We start from the raw sequence: 19866 nt of genomic DNA, 5'->3' as shown, positions 1-19866 counted from the left end.
CAATCATCCAATCAATAAACATTTATTAATCTCCTACTATGTTCCATGCACATACTGGATACAAGAGGCAAAAGTGAGTCCCTGCCCTGAAGCAGCTGTTCAACTGTTATGTACATAATTTTGTTCCTTTGTCTTCTCCATTAGACTGAGAACTCCTTGAGGATGGGGACCGTCTCTGCCTTTCTTTTCACTCCCAGAATTTAGCAAAGAGCCAGGCACATAGTTAGCACCTAATAAATGCTTATGGACTTGTCTTCATCTTCGTATTGAGGTGATCTTGTGTTCTTTAGGTCAGCCTCAGTGGGTATGAGTTCTGTAGGTTCTGCTTAGTTGGAGAGGCTTCTGGAAAGACCAACTTTGTGCCCTGTCATAGGATGAGCCCTGTTAAATGTGGAAAGGCTCCTTGCCTAAAAATTGAGTGCCAGGCAATAACTTTTTGGGACACAGCAACTCATGAAGGCTGTTTATAAAGATATGATCCTGGAATCACTAAACTTTTGGCACACTGACTGAAGTATTAACTGTATGTCTGGAGATTATTTTCTACAGTAAATTGCTGTATTCTGTAGTAAATAGAAAGAGTCTGTTTCTTGTTTCACAGTTGAATACTATCTTTGCAAATGGCATCTCTCAGCTCTGCTAGCTACAAGTCCTGAAGTTCCTTGTAGATGAGAATGAAAAGGCAAAAGCACCATACAACTGGGCCATTTAGACAAGTCATGACACCATAGAAAGCATAAAAGAGTTTAAAAAAGTTTTGCCAATGGGAGAAGGATTTCTATCTAGGCTGAGATTCTTGTTCAGTTGTGTCCAACTCTTGTTTTTTTTTTTTTTTTTTTTGTAAAGATACTGCCATTTCCTTCTTAGCTCATTTAACAGAGTAGGAAACTGAGGCTTAACTGGGGAGTCTGGTTATCCATACTGTTTTCTACTCCAGAAGTGGTATGGGAGGTAGCGGTGTACACTTGCAAATGAACCTAACTAAAGGCTCCTTGATACACTGAGTTCCTACATGCATGCACCTTTGTCTTGTAATAAATCAAGTTACTACAATTGTCTTGTGGAGTTGTGACTTTTGGTTAACATCATTAAAAAATATGAGCCTCAGTTGACTGTGGAAGCCATTCAACTTTCTGATACTAGTCCTTACACTATATAACATTCCCACAGACCAGAATCTTTAACTCTGAGAAACAAGACTGCCACTGGATTGTGGGTAAATGGCCAATGAGTAAGGAGGGAAGAATTTAGTAGGATGCTAGGCACATATGGGGTTAATTTATGTTAGAATCAAGAACACTCTTCCCAGTTCCCCTGACTTCTTTCCCTCCTCCCGCATCCCAGGGTTTCAGCATCTAAGCTTCCGAGTTTACACAGCTGTGGCTGATTGAGCCTCTGATAGCCTCCTCCTGGAGCATTCTCAATAAGAAGGGGAGGCCTCCAAAGGTTGACTTAACCTCGAGCTGGAGATGATTAGAGAGAGAGAGGAGTGACTGAGATAAGCTGAGGGGAAGGGGCTGACATCTAAGGTGCATCCCACTGAAAAGCTAAGGACCCCCAAAATTCAATCAAGGATGGGGAAAGAAACTTCAACTGACTGTAGTTAATTAGAAGGATTTGTTCACGCAGAAGCAAGGCTTTGATCTAGAAGAGGAGATAAACCGTAAAACCATAAAATTATACCAGTGGTTTATGAGGATGATGACTGTATAAATTGCTAAGTGAGTATGGGAAATCTTGGAATATATCATGAGTGGGGGTTGGAAATAGAATGAGATTCCTTCTAAGTGGAAGAAAAAAGAGGGAACAACTTAATTAACTGTGTTTCTGCTTGTGTTCCTGTTGTCAAGGCTAACTATTTTAGTCATAAGATCAATTGTAAATTTAGAGCTGCAAAGCCATATTTCAACTCCTTCATTTCACTAGAAGAGGAAGCTAAGGCACAGAGAAGTTAATCGATTTATCTAAGGTGACACAGGCAATAAGTGCTAGAGATCAAAGATTTGAATTCTGTTTCACTGACTCCAAATCTAGCATTCTTTCCACCGTACTGAATAAACCATTTCCATTTCATCAGAAGTTCCAGCTATAAGGGACTATTGGATGTGAAATATGCCTCCTGAAGTTCAAATGTATTTTGAAATAAAGCACATGGAAATAATAAGGAATAAAAACCTTGGCCATGAAGAATAATTCAGAAAATGCATATTTCTTTGCAAAGGTGGAGGGCTGTGGGTATGAGATATTACCTACGCTGTGAGACTCAGTTGATGCTGGATTTGCTCAAACACTTTTTTCCTCTTTGCTACAAGATGATTGGTCTGTGGCTAAAGAAGGGGGACAGGGAGAGATCTATTTAGAAGTGAAGATGGTGTAGAAATAAAAAAAAAATCAATAAGATTTAAAAAAAAATTTAAAATGATAAAAATTTTAAAAAATTAAAAAAATTAAAATAGAATTGAAGAAAGATTAAGGATCTCTACAGCAAATGATTACACTCTGGTCTAAAAAAAATCCCATTTATAGATGTGTGTGTGTATGTGTGCATATATGTATATATCACTGTCTATTATGCGTATGTGAGTATGTATATATAGTGTGTGTATACGTATATATGCTTTAAAAGTTTGTACATATGTGTGTATATGCATAAACACAAACCTTTAAAGTTTAAGGATTATATATACCACACTTTTTGTATTTGTAGTCCTGACCCCAGCTAGGCTTTTTCTAGGTCTCTGGGACCTGATCCCCTAGAGGTCTTTCCTTTATCTTCATTCTCTCTCTATTTTTTCCCCTGGCCCTTTCCCTGTCTTCTGCAATCTTGCTTAGGCTGCCCTCCCCCTCCTCCATCTGTATCCTTAAAAAAAACTGTTATTTGATGCTGCCATCCTTCAAGCAATTGTCCTTCATCTGTCTTCTCTTTCAAACCACATTTCTACACTACTTTCTTCCATTGACTTCTCATTTAATCCAACTAGAGAACAGCCTCATCTCGAAGTTTGAGGATTAGCTCAGAGAATTCCCATTAAAGCTGATGGAAAACCCCTGAGGCGGCATGTGGAAGAAAATGGGCCTTTGGTTTGTTGTTGGGGATTTTTAAGTGCTTTTACCACACACACTCCACCTGAATGCCACACGTCTCTTAACAGCTTAAAAAAAAAAAGATCAGAAGAGGCCTGGGTTTGCAGTCAGAAGACCTGGTTTCAATTCCATTTTTGCAATTTATTGTTTGTGTGACCTTGGGCAAACCTCTTCAGGTCTCTGAGCTCCAGTTTCCTCATCTATAAAATGAGGAGGGTTAGAGTAGGTGATCTCTAAGGCCTCTTCCGGTTCTAAAATTCCATGATTCAGTCATTTACATGCAAAAAGAGTTTACATATTCCTTGATAGTCTTTAAACTGTATTTAAATTGGGGTTCAAGGGGCTCGTACTGTTGTAAAAAGCTGCCTAAATAAGGTCTCCCTATGGAGAGTAGGAATACTTTTAGCACATGAGCTCATCTCTCTGGTCCTCAGTTTCCTCAGTTGTAAAATGAGGGAGTCGAACCAGATGGCCTCTAATATCTCTCTCAGACCTACCCGAATTGCTAAGGGGTTTGTAAGCAATGGCTGTAAGAAAGGAGGAGAGGTGGTGGTGGTGGTGGTGGGGGGAGAGCGTAAAAGAGAGGTAAAGATGATACAGAAGAAGAGAAAGGAAGGAAGTAATAGGAAAAAAAAAAAAGGAATAAGTTAAAGAAAGAGGTCCCTGACTGAGGATGCTGTGGTGGCATCCAAGCTTGGCATCTAAGACTTAACAGCTGTAGGTAAAGAATCAGAATCCTTAGCTTTGCTTCTGTGACACCTCAGCTCTAGGAGAAAGACTCTTTCTTTAAAAACAAAAAAACTATCTGGTTTATATTTGACAATGTTACCTTCCAGATTAATGAATAATAGTGATGATTACTCTAAGTGACTTCTCACAGTTCAAGTTTTACAAGCTATTCTTTAATTCATTCGGCTATTTTTTTTTCTAAAGGAAGAAAGTCTAAAGCATAAAGACAGATGGCACAGACTTTTTATAAGAGATCAGGCTAAGGCACAAGCCTTCTCCTCTTTCCATAACTGCTTGGGGAGTTTTCTGGCAGGAAGACAGGTAAAAGCTGAAAGCTTGCCGCTGAGACTTAGGTTTTCATCAGAACAAGAACTACAAAAGCATGGATTTATGTTTTTTAAGGACATCATAAGCTGGTTTTCTGGGTCTTCATTCCTTTGGCCTAGCCTCCCTTCTTTACCCAAACCACCTGCAACTGTGGTTTGCAAATTAATTGCCTCTGACATCCCAAAGGGGAAAAAAATGAAGTGGAAAATCAACAAGAACATCCCATCACCTGCCATGACCACAGAAGGGGAAGAAAGAGAAGATCTAGTTTCTCTGAATCCTTTGAAAGCTGAATTTCAGGAAGATACAAGGATGCGGTGAAGGTCTTGGTAATCACCTTCTGTTATGTAACCAAAATATTGATTATTTATCTAGATTATCTAACTGGAGGACTTTATGTTAAGAGGGAAGGGTTTTATACTGGATAAAACCTTGGACTTGGAGGCAGAAAGATATATACTTACTAGACATGTGACCCTGAGCAGCTCCTTTCACCTCTCTGTGCCTCAGTTTCCTCACTGGTAAAATGAGGGGACTGGATTCTATGGTTTTTTCTACCTCTAAATCTATGATCCTATGATTTAAAAATTAAATTAAGATTAATGTTAAAGTCACTTAATATGATGTTAGATTACTCAGTTGGATAAAGCACAGGGTCTAGAGTTTGGAAGGCCTGAGTTCAAATCCAGCTTCAGACACTTGCGAACTCTGTGATCCTGGACAAGTCACTTCATCTGTTTGCCTCAGTTTATTCAACCTAAAAATGGGGATAATCACGGCACAGGGTTGTTGTGAGGACCAAATGAGATAATATTTGTAAAGAACTTTGCATAGTTCCTGGCAGATAGTAGGCTTTATAGCAACACTAGCTTCCTTTCCCTTCTGCCTCGCCCTCCCCAAACCTGACTTGCTTCTGAAAACTTAGGTTAACTGATAGTGTTTCTGAAACATGGGGATAGGCTGGATGTTGAAGTCACAGTGCCTTGAGCACGGATAGGCCTCTCTTGGTTTTCTTATGTGTATCTGTCTAAATGTAAAATCAGAGAGCTTGCTTGTCCACAGTAGTTCTAGAGCTCAGAATTCTTTCTGAAATTTAATGGTGTTGAAATGGCTTGCTGTCATCTTGGAGGACAGTCCCAGGGATCTGCACTCATGAAGACTTTTATCAGTGATTTAGACAGCATAGGCATGAGTGTGCTTAACAAATTCGTAGATGACTCGGAGCTGGGATGCAGAGGTGTGCTTCCAAGAGAGTGTTGGATATGTCAGCATGGCCTAGAGGTATCGTATTACCTTGATCCTTTCCTGCTAAGTGGCATGAGCCTTTGGTCACAGACACACCTTTTTAAGCACTCCTAAGATTGGAAGATGGAGGTAGGATTTTATTTTTTTTATAATTTTTTAAAATTTATTTTTCATTTTTAACATTCAGTTCCACAAGTATTTGAGTTTTAAATTTTCTCCCCCTCCCTCACCACCCCTCCCAAGAGGGCATGTAATCTGATATAGGCTCTACGTATACATTCATATTAAACATTTTCACATTAGTCATGTTGCAAGGAAGAATTATAACCAATAGAATGAATCACAGAAAAGAAGAAACAAAACAAAGAGAGCAAATAGTATGCTTTGTTCTGCATTCATGGAGTAAGGATTTTAAAAGATCTTCATAGGATAGAATAATAGGTAGACCCTAAATAAAGATGAGCTTTAATAGGGATAATTTATTGATTCAATCACTTATTAAGTGCTAGCTGAATGCAAAGCAATGTGCTAGGATTACAAAATAAAGTTTGAAATAGTCTTTGTCCTCAAGATACTTAAATTCTACCATGGGAAATGAAAAGTCTTATATACATGTGTTCAAAAAACCCAATTTCCCAAGTATAAGAAGTCATAGGCATGGCAAAACAGCTATACTTGTGAAAAAAATCTAGAGTTTTGGTGGTTTATAAGTTCAATGTAAATTGAGAGTGACATTGTAACTGAAAATGCTAATACGATCTTGGGCTGCATTGAATGGAATAAATGTACAGAATAAAAAAGGTGCTGTCCCACCTCACTTTGACTCCAGTTTTGGAATCCCAAAGCAAACTGCACTAACCATCCCTCAGAACAACTATGGGGATAGGGGAGGAAGACACTCCAGAAACCACACACTATAGTAGAGAGACCCTGGGACATCACATCTGTACTAGGGGATCCTTGCTCCCCAAGAAACCTGTGGACAAAGGGTAAGAAGGGTGAGGCTGGAACTGAGAAATTATCTGTCATATAACTATTGTGGGAAGAAAATATGCCATTCTACTTTAGTTAAATATTCTTGTTAACTAGGTTCTCTGCTGCTGAAAGTACCTTCCAAATACAACTATAAAATATTTAAAAAATATACCATCATTAAAACCAATATTTTAAAATTTACATCCTCTAAATCTTGCTTCTGTGGGACTAAGCCCCAGTTGTTCCATCCTGGTTATAGCTCTGGTCAAACCACATTTTGAGTATTATGTATAGATTTGGACACTACAATTTGAGGAGAACGTTGACAAGCTATTGACTATTCAGAGGAGGACAAGCAGCATGCCATCTGAGGATTAGTTGAATAAATAATTTTAGAAAAGGAAATTTAGAGGAAATATAATAGAAGTCTTTAAATGTTTGGAAGGCTGTCATGTAGAAAGGACATTAGACTCATTCTGCTTGGTGACAATAAAACTAGGGATAACAGAAGTTGAGAAGAGGCAAATTTAAACTTGTAAGGAAAAACTTCCAAATATGTCATTACCCTAAGTAGAATAAGCTGTTTTGGAAGGTAATAGGTTTAAGATGGGACAGCTAGACGGTTCAGTGGAGTCAAGAAGATCTGAATTCAAATTCTGCTTCAGACACTTACTAGTTTGGATAAATCACTGTTTGCCTCAATCTATTGGAGAAGTAAATGGTAAGCCACTATAGTATCTTTGCCAAGAAAACCCTGTGGAAAAAAATGGTCCATGGGGTCAAGAAGAACTGGACATGACTGAACAGCAACGAAGTTCAGGATGGGGTATGGTGGAGATAACCATTTTGGGGGGATATTGGTTCATTCAGGTTGATCTAGATGGTCTAGTTCATCTTTCAGATAGAGTATGAAAATAATTCCAGAAGGTTAAAGTAACTACTCTTTACAAGGTACATCCTCCCAGAGTCTCACTGAAGCTAATAGAATAAGTGGTACTTAGAAGATTTGAAGCCATTGTTCATGGTCTGATGCTCCAAAGAGTAGCACTGAAGAATTAGGATGGTAGAAGCTTCAAAACAATTATAATAAATTTTTGTAATTTTATTTGAACCAGTATTAGAATTTGGGCAGTTAGGTTTTTCATTTTTATGGATTTTTCTTTTAAATGACAATTTTTATGTTAAAAGAGAATTTGTTTTGATCAATACTCATTTTACCTCCTGAATTCTGTCAATAATCCTTTTTTCTTTCATTTAATGTAACAACTGCAAGGCCAACAAATTTACAAAGGTCATCAGCGGCAGCAGTGGTTTGGATTCACTCATCCATCCATCCATTCATCTGTCTATCCTTTCAACAACCATATATCAAACACCTATTCTGTGCCAGGAACATGGGATCCAGACAAAAAAAGAGACCCTACCTACTCTCTAGGAACTTGTATTGGATCCAGTTAATATCAAATAGTTCCCTAAGTTAGAAATATAGAAGATGTCAGGCATTTTCTTTGTTTTTTCCTCAAAAGTAAGTTGTAGCCCTCTCTTGGGGTTCAACAGAAGCTTGCCATTCTACCTTGATTCATTTTGGATTCCTTTCCTGGACAGTTGACCCCTTTTCCTAAGTGGTGAGAAATATTGATAATAATGTCTTTCTTCAACAAGTTTGTGTCAAATAAATGCCTTTGGGTACTTTACAGCACCGAAAGTCTCATAAATCTTTTGCAACTCAAGGCCAACATTTTGCCCATATTTCCGGTGTATGTTTTTATAGGAAAAGAATTTGGAATGAGATATCCAGTTTAGGAATAAGGCCAATTGACTAGATTACAGTCTAAAACAAGAAACCAGAGACATTAACGAAGTCTGAAGAATCTGTGGCTTTTAGGGAATTCCCAGTTTTCCCTGAGACATAAACAGATGTCTGATTGTGAATATTTTATTTGAGTGTGTCCTACTCATCATCAGTTAGAAAACTTGACTGTTTCTCTAACATTCCATGTTTATTTCCATATCTGATTTGATTATTCTGTTTTATCAGGTTACAATCTCCTCACCCCTTTCTGTATTGATCTAATTCTAACCATCCTTTAGAGCTCAGTTCAAGTGCCATCTTTTGTATCAGCAGTGAAGGACTCTAGGTAAGGCATATAGTAGGTGTTCAGTAATACTTTGAATCTTGAGTGGATCTGTGATCACAGCTATTCGTGCAACTCTCAAATCATCCATACCTTACAATTCTCCACTATTCTTGCCCCTATTCACCCACAGATTCTCCACAGACAATCAGTCAATAAGTAATACATATCACTACGTGCCAGGCACTGTTTGAGGTATGAAGGATACCGATTAAAAGAGTGAGACATTTCCTATTTGCAACTAGCTTACATTCTAATGGAGGAGATAGCAACCTCAAATAAAAATATGTACAGCATAAATATGAAGGGATAAGCATTTACAGAGCACCTATTATGTGCCAAGGCACTACACTAAGTACTTTAAAAGATATTGTCTCATTTGATCCTCACAATAATCCTGTGAAGAAGGTGCTATGCGGTGAATATGTACAACTATATAAGGAGCTAATTTGGGAAGGATGGCATTAGTAATGGGGCATTGGGAGGGGGCAAGGAATCACAAAGGCTTTGTGGAAAAGATCATGCTTGAGCTGCATTTTAAAGGAAGAGGATTCTGTGAGGTAGAGGCAAGGAAGAGTATATGTGGAATGGCCCAGGCAAACTACAGAGATAGGAGATAGAGTGGACTGTGTGTGCACATGTGCGGCACACACACACACGCACACACACACACATTTTGACTGGATCAGAATACAGAGAGGGGATAATGTTCAATGAGGATGGAACGATAGTGAGATCTTGCTGTGTAAGACTTTTGTAAGGGAGGGGCTTGATTGAGTAAATTAACCAAATCATCTCACTCCATTTTAAGTGATACCTAAACAAAGTGAGGCATGTCAATCACTCAAAAAAAATTGAGACTAAGTTGAAAAAGTTCTTAGTCAATTGGAGTGCCATTGAAGGAAGCATACTCAGGTTGGCTGAAGAAACTCACTTGAGCCCTCAGGGTCATCTGTAAAGTAGCAAGCCAATTCTAGCTTTGTTTTTAGAGTGAGCACAAGCCTGGAGGGACCTTCTTGCAAAACCCTTGAGGAAGAGTATCTTGCCCCTTCACTCCCTTGACTGGAAGAGGACCTAGTGAATTTTTGATGTAAGTAGGATTATCTGTCTTCCCTTTGATGTCCTAACAGTGTCCCTGGAATAGCTGACAGCAGTGTTTATATTGGGAGCCAGGGACAGACTGGACATAGATTCACAGCTCTACTAAGAGCCCAGCAGAAAACTACCATACTGGGAAACATCTTAAAGACTTTAGCAAAAGGACTTCCAGAAGCTGTGAGTTACATCTTTGCTACTTGTCCACTTTCCCCTCAACCTTTTAAGTACTTTTGTGTCACATACTTGGGGAGATGTTATTCTTGCTATTAACAGTAATAGTGTAATAGTAAAACTACTACTAATATTAGTACATTCCTCTTTCTAAAGGCTAATTGAGTCTGACTGAATAATGATAACCAATATTTATAGTATGGGGGCTCATGAGTCGTTAGAATGACCAGCCCCTTCCCCTGGGACCCTGAAGAGCCAAGAGTAACAGTGCTTTGGAGACCTGACTCTTCAGTGCAAGAACCCTTTGGAACAGTCACTAAATAGCCTTAATCAGCCTTGCAACACTTTAAAAGTTAAATTGAGTGTAATATTAAAGATCTTCCCATCCCAATCCATTATTAGGCCTTAGGTGGAGCCCATTAAGGACAGCTTAATTCAGGGTGGCTTGTTTTGTAGGCAGGCCCAAACTTTTTGTTAATTGCTAATGAGGTACCATGTCACCAGGGTTGTGATGGCCCTCCGTCTCTGAAAAGGGTATGTATATTCTGAGGTGAAGTTTTGCTTTGGGGGCTTGCTCTTTGGTAGAATGTGTGATATGACCAGATGAGACTGTGTGTAGCTGGTAAGGAGTACCCTCAGCTTTGAAAACCCAGATGTTGGTGCTTCTCTCTCTGGTAACTTTGTATGTATGTAATGATCAGACAGTTGGATCTGTCTGTTGACCTGCGATGTATGTATTACTTATGGTCAGACAGAACCCTGTCTGTTGGCCTTTATTTCTCTGTTTGTATTTTCTCTGTTGGTATATGTGATTAAAGTAAATTGCTGACCCCTCAAAAAGCAAATCTAAGAACGTGTGCCAGTAAGTTATCCTGGGTATGTCAGGGTGCTTGCTGCTACACTGAATAGTTTATATTTTTATCCTAAAGTCAATAAAAAGCCACTGGAATTGGTTGAGTAGAGGGGGAGATCCATTCAACAGGCTGATGGTGTTCCTCTAGGTCATTTTAAAATTCACAGGTCCTATTGGTTATCCCTTACTCTGGATTCATGACTGGTCATACCTTATGCTGCTTTTTGCCAATAGATCGATCATCATGGGAAAGAAGGCTACTGTTTACTCACAATTCATCTTGACTTCGAGCTTCAGTCTGCTCCAGTTGAGAGAAGAACCCACATAAAATCCCAGGTCCCTCAAAGAATCTGTATTCTCAGGAATATACACTATGTAAAGGTACAGGACTTCTAAGAGATTAAAAAAAATCCTGACCAGGACCGGTTGACAGCATTACACTGAGGTTTAGATGTCTCCTGAAGCATGTACCTGGTTCAGTGCTGATTTTTCTTATGGAAGGCACTGTTTTGTCACATCCAATGCATGTAATATTGGTTAACAGATTAGCCAATTATTAGCACAATTGTGGAGAACCTTGAGAATGAAAAACATTCTATGAATAAAAGCTGCTTTTATATCTAAGCTCATACGGTTTTGTGTCATGTTTAATGATTTCAGACCCTTGCATTTTTCTATTGCTAGTTAAATTATTTAGTATTTTGCCCACAATCTCAAACAGACATCATTGAAAACCAGATGACAAGAAAAGGCAGCCCAGGGAGAAGGGACTTGAAACTAGATTTTGTTTTCCCACTGACATCTTTGAGGTTAATGGAACATTGATAGATGGCAAAGAAATGGGTACAGTTTAAAACCAACTGTGTGAGTATGAGATAGGAGAGATGTAGTTGCAAAACAGTTTGGTAAAATAGACCTATTTTTTTTTTTTGACTGAACTACAAGCTCAACGTGAGCCAATGATGCAAACCTGACATGGGAAGTTAAATATTAACGAGAAAGAGAGTAATTGAAGGCATCCAAAAATCTTTTCCCTAAAATTTCTGTGAAGGGGAACCACACCCACCCACCCACACACACACCCACACACCCACCCACACACACACACACACACACACACACACACTCTCTGTAAATGATATAATTAATTAGTTGAGAAGAAGGTGAAGATCAGAGAAGGGGGGTGGAGAGAAATTTTCTCTATTGGTTCTAATCTTGACTTTGTCACTAACTGGCTATGAGGCCCTGGACAAGTCACTCCATCTTAGGTTCTTCCCATGCAAAGTGAGGGGACTAGTTGAGCACTAAGGTGCCTTAAGATATGTTTCTTCCAGTGATTTTACATTGGCCTTAGGTCCATTCTGTAGCCAATTGGCTAAAGAGAGGAGATAAAATTCAAATTAGTAGTCTGCTGCTTACCAGTTGCATAGCTAGGTGGCACAGTGGATAGATTGCCTGGCCTCAAGTCAGGAAGACTCATCTTCTGAGCTCAAATCTAGCCTCAGACACTTACTACCTTAGTGACTCTGGGCTAAGTTTCCTCATCTATAAAATGAGTTGAAGAAGGAAGTGCTAAACCACTCCAGCATTTTTGCCAAGAAAACCCCAAATGGGGTCAGGAAGAGTGGGCCACTGCTGAATAACAACAAGCTTACTTGTTCATAATTCTGGAAAAGTATTTGGAAGGGGTTGTCTTTGTAACCCGAGTCCCAAGGACATAGGCATTGGGACAGGTCCTGTGGTTTCATTGATATGAGTAACTCCCTCCACTAACTCAGGTCAGCATTTTTGCAACTTGTATTATTAGACCTCTGCCTAGAGCAGAGGTGTACGAGCCAGATGTGGCCCTCAGTATTCCTTAGTGCTGCTGAAACAGATTAAAATGCAGTTGGGAAATATTTAACAATACAAATAAAAATACACGAAAACATGATGTTAATATGAGGTTTTCTAAGGCAATATGCAACCCCAGGGATCCTGACTTCACTGGCTTTGTTTCTATTTGAGTTTGATCCTATTGGCCTAGAGCACCAGAGGCTTTCATGACTTGTTCAGGGTCACAGAGCCACTTTGAGGCAGGGCCAGGATGTAAACCAGAGGCCCTTTCCTGACTCTGAGGCCAGCTCTTTATTACCAAGCTGCTTCAAAATCCTTTTGGATTGGTTGAAATTGTAGGCTAAAATGGACTTCTTGAAATTATTTGTGGATTTTATTTATCCATTTGCCCTTCTATTCCAGCTGAAGGAGTAATGGAGAAACACCTTATAGACTTCCCCAGAGAGCAGTCTTACATTTTGCTTTTGACCTCGGTCGTTGTTTGAAATAAGAGAACAACTAATAAGTGGAATGGATTTTCAATTTGTTTTAAAATCTCACAGGGCAATGTGCTCTTTTACTGACATGAGGTTTTTCTTCGCAAAACCATGTTGTACAGATTACTCAATTTGAGGCCCTTGTAGTTCCTAACGGTTTTAGTTCTTTCTGTGCCACTAGATAACTGGATTATATAGGACAAGTGTCTTAAGTCCCTGGGCTCAGTTTCCTCATCTGAAAATTGGAGACAGTAAGAAAAGACCCCACCATCTCCCAGAGCTCTTGTGATTTTCAATGTCCAAGTCTTCTAGAAAGGATAAAGTACTATAAAGTGTAAGCTATTTATAATAGTAGTTGATAAGATAACTAAGTTCTTGGCTTTGTTTCTTTCCTTTTTTATCCTTTGGATAGTTGTTTTTATCTACATCAAAACCTACTTGACTTCTGCAAAAAAGGCTTTTGGATGGAGAGTGATAGACTAAAGCTGTGTCATTAAATGATATATGTTGTGACTTTTTGCTTGAGTGAGCAGTAAATAAGTAAGCATGGGTAGGCTCTTGTTGTGAGGGAGCAGGTAGTTTTGGCAAGCAGAAATAACAGAGAAGACATTTGCTTTTGGGAAGAAAAAACATGTCTTCTGTTAGACAAACTGACAGAGCTGTACACAGCAAGGGCTCTCGATAACAGCATCCAGAAGCTATCGACTAGAGAATAGACTCTGTGTGCAGCCGGTGGGCAGGAGCCCACATGTGGGCTCACGCATAGGTGTCAACACTGAGTGACAAATAAGCCCTTTCCCTATCCTCTCTTTGCTGGCCTTCTGCAGACATCTGTGGAAGGAGAGTGAGGGAAATTGTACTTTTACTTTAAGTGCTTTTGAATGATTTTCTTAATAAGTAGGCTATTGCAGAGGCAACCCTTAAAGAGCAATATGTAGTAAATGAATTCACTTATGATTTAGAAAACCATATTGCTTCTAAAAGTACTATCATCCTGGAAATAGTTATTAGATAGAATGATTTCCATGGTGTATGAAGTATCATTTGGCAAGAAGTTCTTAGATATTCTTTCTATGATTCCCTCCCATTATGACTTAAAAATATGTCTATTGGGGAGAAGGGGGTGAAGGGCTAACAAACACAATAATAAGTAATTTGGCCTAGATGAAATAGTGTTAGATAAGTATGTCAGTTTTCAGAAAACAAGGATTTAAGGTAGGAAGAAAGACGGAAATGCTTTTATACTTTAAATGTATTTGGCTTCATTTGCATATTTCATTAATGCTAGGTTTACTAGAGTAAATTTGAATGGATCAAAAGATCATGGCTCCAGATGTGGAAGGAACCTCTGAGGCTATCTAGTTCAACTTCCTCAATAAGCTGGGCCTGAAACTGAGGTCCAAGGAGGAGAAATGCCTTGCCCAACATCATGCAGGTAGTACACAGTGGGGCTCTACCCATGGGCTGCATGCAGGGTCCTTTCTCCAGTCGGTAGCTCAAAGGTGCTACTACCAGGTGCCCCTTTGTGTACAGCTCTGTCAATATGTCTAACTGAAGACTGCTTTTTCTCCTTCCTAAATAGAAAGTATCATACCAAATATGGGAGATACAATTTTTCCCACTCCAGAATAACTTTAAAGAATTATGCCATCAACTGAGGCATAAAAAGATTGTAATCTGAATGGGCAGAGGAAATGCCCATTTTAGGAAGCAGAGGTTAAGTCACTTGTCCAAGGTAGAGAGGCAAGATCTGAGCTGGTATTAGCCTAGTTAGACTTAAGATCCAGAGTTCTTTCCATTGTACCAAAATGTAATGCTACTTCCCAAATGAACTGGATAAATTTAGTGTAGTTACATTTTCAAAACATTAAGTAGAAATTTTACTGACTATCCCCAACCCTATCCCTGTCCTCTGACCTGAGAGCCAGTATTCTTTCCATTTTTGTCATGTTGCTTTCTAAGAGAACGAGGTACAAGTCAGTCCCCATGCTCCACTTTCACCTAAAGCTTTCAAAAAATGGAGACAAAAAGTATTTTCTCTACTTGCAACCAATGGAATCATCCCTTCCCTCAAAACTCTACTGTTCTTTTTCACTATGGCTTGGAGGTGACCTTTAGTTCTAGAAGAAGGCAACTGGGTGGCACAATAGCTACAGTAGCCTTGGAATCAGCCTCAAACATTTACTAGCTATGTGACCTTGGACAAGTCACTCAAACTCTTCCACCTCAGTTTTCTCGTCTGTAAAAGGAGGATGTTCTCTGGGTTGTTGTAAGGACTGAATGAGATAATATCTATAAAGTATGTTGCAAATTTTAAAGTGGATATAAATGCTAATTAGTATTATTGTTGTTATCATTGTATTGTTGTTATATCAGCAAAGTCATTCAACAAATATATATTAAGTATTTACTATAAGTCAGATGGTGTATAAAATCTCTTGTAGATCCTACCAAGCTGAAAAGACTTTAAGTATGTCTTGGGCAATGGACTGAATGTCTGCTGCTCAAGGACCAGTTTAACTAAGTTTTAGGAACTCTCTTTGTCAAAAATTGTTCTTTTTCCAGACAAAATAATTCTTTATTTTTTTCTTAAAAAAATTTATTCAATATTTTCCCCGATTACATGTAAAAATAATTTTTAATATTTTTTTAAAAATTGAACTCCAAACATTCTCCCTTCCTCTCCAAAATAATTCTTTAAACTATTGACTGATGCATAATAGGGTTGTAATCTGCATGAATGGAGGAAATGCCCATACTGGGAAACCACAGATCCTTGAAGTACTAAAGTATTGTGGTCATTTTTTCAGTTTCCTCCTTTTTGTTTTTTCTAGAGTAGAAATTGTACTTTGACTTTAAACACTTTCTAATGATTTTCTTAATAAGTAATTATGACATCACAGAGCTAACCCTTCAAAAAGCAATATGCTTTTATCATAAAAGGGTCTATAGCTTCTTACCCAGAATATGCCTTACTTAGCACTCAATAAATACTAATTGAATGAATAAAAAAACTCTGAAAAAATTCCTTTGGCAACTAGAGGAAGTGGGACGTGGGTTGGGAAGTGGGATTCTCACGCTGAAAGCTGATTTTAGATCCAGAGACAATCAATGATTCTATTAAATACAGTCAATGTTAAGTCAGAAAGCAAATATAGTGGTAATTTATTTTTCAGTTCAGCTCTTAATTTGCTCCTACTTAAATGGAATGCTCTTAAATTCTCATTCATTTGGTAACAGCTGAGGGGTTCAAAAGGTTCATTTAGAACTTACATCATGAGAGATGGCATCTTATGGTGAAAAAAGCCCTAGACTTTGAGGCATAGGAGTACAGATCTTGAGCAGAAAAAGACTTCAGAGGTTATCTAGGACAATACTCTCATTTTACAGAAGAGAAAACTGAGTCCTAGAGATGGCAAATGACTTACCCAAGGTAAATAGAAGAGATAAACTCAAGTCCTCTGACTCCAGATCTTAGGAAAACAACTCACAAAATCTGAAGTTGAATTTTAATTAGTCCAACAAGAGTCGGCAAGTCAGTTGTTGCGTTTGTCCTTCATTTCCGAAGAGGATCATGACATCAAGGAAATGATGACATGACTTGTAGTTGACTTTGATTTGAGTGAGGGAGGGCTATGCAGGTCACCAGCCTCACTTTCTGCTCCAGAGCCATCTGGATCCAGTAACCAGATATTCATCAGGATGTCTGGAGATGGCCCAGGATGCAGTGAAAAAGTCATTACCCCTCTGAACCTCCATTTTTTCAGAAATAAAATGGGAAATAGTACTTCTTGTACTACCCTCATTTTAGTGCTATTGAAAGGTAAGTACTTTGTAAGCTAAACAGAAGTGATGTAAAAGAGAACTCTCATCAATGATATGCTGGTAAATGTTTGACAAGCAGCTCTCCAAAAATAAAAAAAAAAGTACATATGATACATTTTAAAGTTTAATTTGCATTATTAACATTTTCTTTTCAAGTTTAGATAATCAACAAAGCAATAACTCAAGCCCTGATTTGGAGTGTTTGTTCGTTTCTGAGGTACAAATGCTCAGATAGAAAATTTAACAATAAGCTCTCGAGCCAGGATGAGCTGGCAGCAAATAAAGTTATTATTAAAATATTTCTCTGCCCTTGTATCCTTTTTTGTTGGTTATATTTCTCTAGTAGGAGGAGAGGAGGAAGTCAATAGAGAAAGGCTGAAAATCAGGCTATTAGAACACATAATTGCCACAAAGATCAAGGTTAAAGAACATAGAATATAGATAGCTCTAAAGGGGAATTTTAACTTTGGCGCAGGTAGAAGAAGAGACCTTTAATATGACAAAAGAAGAGTAGGAGTAGGTCAGGACAAATAAGATATACAATAGAAAATAAATGAATATGGAGGAAGGAAAAATAGCCAAAAGGAGAAATCAGGATGAAGCCCTACTAAACCTGGAAGAGATTGAGACTTGTGCATAGGAAAGAAAAACAAAAAAGAGAACACAAAAACAATTTGGGAAAGAGTGAAAGCATTTCTCTCTTTTCATCGATGGGCACTTCTTTCAGGGAATAAGTAGTCCTTGAAGCTAATTTGTCTATTTCCTGGGCTTTCCACTGAATTTCAAGGAATGATAAAAACAGAACTTTGTATTGGACTGGGTTTAAGCAGGAGACTGATGAATAAGACAAATGACTTGAGCCAGAATAACTTCCGTATTTTTGGTTTGCAAAGAAAGTGCTTTCCCTATAACAATCCTAGGGGGGAAGGTAGGGCAAGCACTACTATCCCATTTTACACATGAGAAAACTGAGTATCAGAGAAACAAAGTGACTTTCCCAATGTCCTACAGCTAGTAAGACTCAGTTGTCACAAGTGTAGCACATGCTTTCAGTTCAGCCTTCTGAGTTTGTATAGGTCTGATCAGCCACAGTCAAACACACTGTATGCTGACCCCAACATAATGATGTCATTTTTGTCCTTTTCAAGAATGAAGGACAATAACAACCAACCAAATTTCTTCTCAATTAATAGGGCATGCACATGAGTCTACACATGAGGAAATTCTTTAGAAATGCATGGAAACTGTCATAAGCAAGGGTTCTTTATGGGTGTCTCAATGAAATAGAGATACTAGAATTGAGTGACATCTGAATTATAGCTCAACTGTCTGATTGGATGACTTTGTAAGTGCCTGTTCCTTAACATATAGATGAAATATATTTTGTTTTCTAGTGCCTTTTTACCTGGTATCACACAATCACAGAAGAGACTAGGGTGTCATTCTCATATGATGAGAATGTTCAGGGTGAGGTCCATAAGACTTGTGCTTCATTACCCTTCCATCACTGAAGGATTTGCACGGACTATGCCTTCTTTCACACCTCAGATGCAGCCAAGTCTGGTCTAGCTTTCCCTAAGGCTTCAGGGCTTAGAACGGAGCTTCAAGCAAGTCTGGCCTCACAGCTTGTTGCCAAAGAGGATGGATCATGGGGTGCAGGTGATGAAGTCACCTTTGCATTCCTTCAACTAATTTTATCTTCTACCTCCTAGTGTCCTACTCCAGATGCAGTCAAACCCTTAATATCTCATGGAAGGAGCAGAGATTCTACTTTCAAGCCCTACTCTGTCCTTATGGCTACTTTTAATATCAGGAGCCCTAGGCAATCCAGGCTCTATCTGGACCCAGCCATGAATGTTGGTCCTGGGAATGAGGGACACAGGAAGACACTGAGGCAGAGTCCCTGGGAAAGAGTAAAAAAGAGCACTAGTAGAATGCAATGGGAGCTTTACAGGAGGGTATGGACAGAGACAAGGGGAGAACATTGCTGTGGGGTAAGGGGATGGAACAGTACACTGGAATAGCAGTAACTCCTCTTAAGCCTCTGAGAGCACACTTATTGCACGAACAAACATATGTGCACAAATATACCCAGGAATAGTTTAGTTTTTGATTTCCTTTTCATAAATGAATCTTGTTTTGCTTGGAAATCACTTTTGTGGTTCTTGACTCTGAATTCCCCTTGAAAGCAAAAATGTGCATCTGGACCTATCAATGTTAGGAATGAACTTAGTCATGCTTGGAGGCCACATTTTTTTCTGCTGAACAGAGGTTACATCCTCTTTGACCAGTGGACCTGCTGTTGAGCATTTGCCCTCTGACAATGCTCCTGCCAAGGCAGGATGGTTGTCAAAAATGATTGTCTGGTTGTCACCCTAAAATACAATATAATATCTTGCAGAAATCATTGGCAACAGCTAATTCTGACTACTATCAGATGCCTTCTGACCCAATGCCTTAGTTTGTATTGGTACAGGGGGAAGGAACTCCCAGTATCTAATCTCCTGAGGCTTCATCAAGTATACCTTTAATCCTGATTCTTTGTAATTGCATAATAATTTACTTAGGTTCATCAACATACTATTTTTCAAGCCCATAGAAGATTCTAAACAGTGATAAATATAGATAATTAATGAAATTGTCATAGCAAATAATGCAACATTCTGGCTCTGGACCTCTCCTTCTAGCTCATTTATTATTTCTCTCAGCTCCTAGTATGTTCTTCCTGTAGAATGTTACTCCCCATCTAAGTTACCAGGGATTCAATAATAAGGTAAGTCTGGTTAAGACATGGTAAATTTTCTTTTGGGAAGCCATGTGCTACACAAACACACAGATTTCCAAAGTGTTCATTCATTACCCATGGTTCCCTTTCTGTAGTGGGCTCAGGTGTCATAGTAACCAGTTAAGCTCCTTTTATGACCTCAGTGGCAAAGAGCTACCAATAAAAAGAATTCATTTTAATAGTCACCACCTGGATGTCATAGTGGGTAAGGAGAGGCCTTTTTTTTTTTTAATGAGATCAAATGCTTTGAAATAAAATGATACCAAAATGAATCTGCCTTCTGTCATAATAAAATAAAATCTACAACACTCAGCAACAAAATTCCTT

General features: G+C 38.6%; 1 long non-coding RNA gene across 1 annotated transcript; it reads left to right on the top strand.

The window, feature by feature from the left end:
- Positions 1 to 1373: 1373 nt before the first annotated feature.
- LOC140501082 (uncharacterized) lies at positions 1374 to 11241 on the top strand. The gene is made up of 3 exons (XR_011966054.1): positions 1374 to 1721; positions 9626 to 9770; positions 10852 to 11241. It is a non-coding gene; the product is annotated as an uncharacterized lncRNA (long non-coding RNA).
- Positions 11242 to 19866: the final 8625 nt, after the last annotated feature.

This window comes from Notamacropus eugenii, chromosome 4, assembly GCF_028372415.1.
Source record: "Notamacropus eugenii isolate mMacEug1 chromosome 4, mMacEug1.pri_v2, whole genome shotgun sequence".
Classification (NCBI taxonomy): Eukaryota; Metazoa; Chordata; class Mammalia; order Diprotodontia; family Macropodidae; genus Notamacropus; species Notamacropus eugenii.
The sequence above is the reverse complement of the archived record's forward strand: the minus strand, read 5'-3'. Positions and strand labels throughout refer to the sequence as shown.